Source organism: Sphaerodactylus townsendi, linkage group LG01, assembly GCF_021028975.2.
Source record: "Sphaerodactylus townsendi isolate TG3544 linkage group LG01, MPM_Stown_v2.3, whole genome shotgun sequence".
Lineage (NCBI taxonomy): Eukaryota > Metazoa > Chordata > Lepidosauria > Squamata > Sphaerodactylidae > Sphaerodactylus > Sphaerodactylus townsendi.
The window spans coordinates 73,211,615-73,214,716 of record NC_059425.1 but is presented as its reverse complement, the minus strand read 5'-3'; positions in this window follow the sequence as shown (position 1 = coordinate 73,214,716).

Sequence of the window (3,102 nt, the reverse complement as noted above, 5' to 3'; positions counted from 1 at the left end):
CCGAAAAGAACGCTTCTTAGCCGCTTCACCGAATCATGCCGGCTGCGGAGCCAGCCGGGCAGCGCGGGGGCGGGCGGCTGCGCTAGAAAGGCTGCGCCGCCATCTGGTGAATTTGCAAGCCTGGAGACGGCGTTTTTACCGTCTCCAGGCCGTCATTTTCCGCCCGTGCGGAAATGGCCTGAAACTTTCACTGATGAGTTGTGAGGGTAGGAGGGATGAGTAGGAACAGGTGAGGTAGGAGGTTAAACTGGATGACAAATTTAATTTTCCATCTGGGTATGAAATATCCATGTAATGCTGCCTATTGCGCAGTACTGCTTGTTTTTTCTAAACAACAAAAATGAAGTATAAACTTGTTTGGGGTTATTTTGATTACATTTCGGTGTCTTATTTTGTGGAAGGAGTAAGTAGTATGAAGTTACTTCTCAAATGGATTCTGAAAATTGTAGTAACATTAGTAGATCCTAAGAAGTACAGTAGTTTTACAGTTGGATCCCATTTCAAAAAGTCTGAGAATCACTGAAGGATTATAAGATGCATTGGGGTTTTACCCATTCTATCCTATATTAGAAGGTAGGTCAGTGAGCCAGGAGGCTGCTCTTGCTTTCCAATAAGGTGAAAGGTAAAATTTTGGTTTGTTCTAGGCTAGTGATTCAGGCATTTTAACTAGCTGCAGGGAAAAGATGAGAAGCTGAAATAACTAGAACAGACAGCTTGAAACGGGAAATGTCAGGGGCCAAGACTGGAGGTGCACATGCAGGCAGCCTCTCAATTATTGATAGTGCTTATAAATAAATGCAGGGGCAGAGAAGAGAAGGTTACAAGGGAGGGGATGGGGGAGATTGGCGGGGAGAGCCTGTCTTCCAGCCAGGGAAAGGAACCGGAGTGCTTGGTTGTTGTAAAGATGCAGTCAGTTCTTCATCTCTTTGCCCCTCCTCTCTGTAAAACTCAGCGATATTTGAGTGGATGGATTAGCTTCCTTGTGTACCTGCCAGTGTCCCAAGAGAGGAGACAGAGAGAAGGAAAGGGGGAGGGGCTTGTTTTCCAAAATGTGGGACAATGAGCAACTGAGGAGACAACAAAATTAGTGGAGCAGCAAATTCCAAACCAAGTGGAAATAATTCCTGTACATGGGAAATAAGATACACCATAGCTTTCAATGTATCCCATCCATCTAGCACAGTGTGGTGTTTGCATGGTAGAATGACATAAAGGCAGCTAGGAGCCAGAAAACACTGGAAAGTATTTCTCAGTGAAGTAGTAAACACAGCTCATTGCAGGACCCTGTCAGATCCCTAAGAAGGCACCCTTTCCACACCACCCTAGCTTTTACAGCAATTTATGTACATACTATATTACATCCAGTACATATGGGAAGGGCCAAGGGGCAAATTCTGCAGAACCATTTGGAGAGGGTGTTTTTAATATTTATTTTAAGGATTAAAAAAAATGTTGGCGGCGCAAACATGTAAATATTCCTATGAAGGCTTTTGTGGGGTGGGGGGCAGGGAATGAGTGAAATGCTTTTCAAGGTTTTACTTCCTCAAAGGCTTGGATCCTAACACAGAGTACCAGTAATTCTGGGGAGAGGCAGATTCCTTTCCCCACTTACTACAGTCACTTTTGCCCCCCCTGCCCATGTGCTCCCTCAGGTTGGGGTTTCATGGGTCTGAAGAAGCAGTGTGTGTGTGTGGGAAGGAGCAAACTGGGAGTCTGTTGCACAAAGAGGGAAGTGGGGATAATATTCTTCCTCTCTAAGAAGGAAACAGAAATGCTGCAAACAGAAATACTGCTGCAACTGGAGATCCAAGACATATAATGTATAGCATGAAAATGTTATGTAAGACTATTTCCTGCACTGGATAAGGATCACTCTTAAGTAGACATATACAACTTGTTTATTGGTTAAATGGGAATAATTAAGGCAACAATTGATATGCTCTGTTATTGATAAATAAATAAAGAGTTCAGTATTTTTATGTGATAAAATTTAATGATGTCCCAGTAGGCTAGTAGCCCTACCTGTTGTGACACTGGTGGATTCTGCACAGGGCAAATATAACAGGTATAGGATGCAATACAAACTTTTTTGCAGGTGGGGGAGGATTTTGCACAGCACACATGTGAACAGGTAAAGGAAAATGGGTTTCTTTTTATTGACTGTAACCAGTTATACATTTGCTGTGTGGAATCAACCTCTGTGAAATGGTTTCTGCCTGATAATGTTTCTCTTTTTTTGCTACAAAATTCATTTGCTAATTTCAAACCACCACCACCACCACCCCACCCTGGCAAAAATTAAGAAACATTAGTAAAGGAGCAAAGGCTGCGGCAGGGATTCCAGGTCCTAAACGATACAAGGCTTTAAATGTCAGCACCACACCTTGAATTGGACCTGGAAACAAATTGGAAGACAGTGAAGATGAGCCAAGACTGGAGTGATATGGTCCCTGTGATCCACACAGATTCAGAGAGGCAGTTATTTCTCCTTTCCAAGCCATGTTCAGCCATTCTCTGTATCACACTGACCTTCATCACCATGCTATGAATCCACGCTTGCAGAGAATTCAAGATTTGGACTTGGAAGACCATTCTTACGCTTGAATAAGAAATTGAATTTGTTCACATGTAACAGCAGCCTCTGCTTGGCTTCTGTTTGAATGAGTTTAGAAATCCTTGTGCTCAAGTGTTTCTATCTCCCTTTCTCTTTTCCTGTTACACCCAGCCAAAGAATGTATATTTGGGTTTTCAAAAAATCATAGTCACTTTCCCACTGCAGCATCCTCTCACCTCCACACACATGATGGCGCGTTAGTTGTGCCCACTTGTTGTAGGGAAAGTAATCTCTTTAGACTAGGGTTCTTTCTATCTACCTTTTTCTTGGAACAAAGTTATGAACTGAAGATGATTGAATAAATGTAAGTTTTACCTTTTACATTTATGTCTTGGGAAGTTTCTAAAAACTGCATTCACACACACTACTGGGCATATCCATGACTCTTTAAACTTGAGAAATCTAACATGGTAGCATATAGAGATTGATGGTTATTTTGGAGCCCAGATGCCTTTAAAGTTGTTTTAAAGTTGGAGACAGATTTTTTT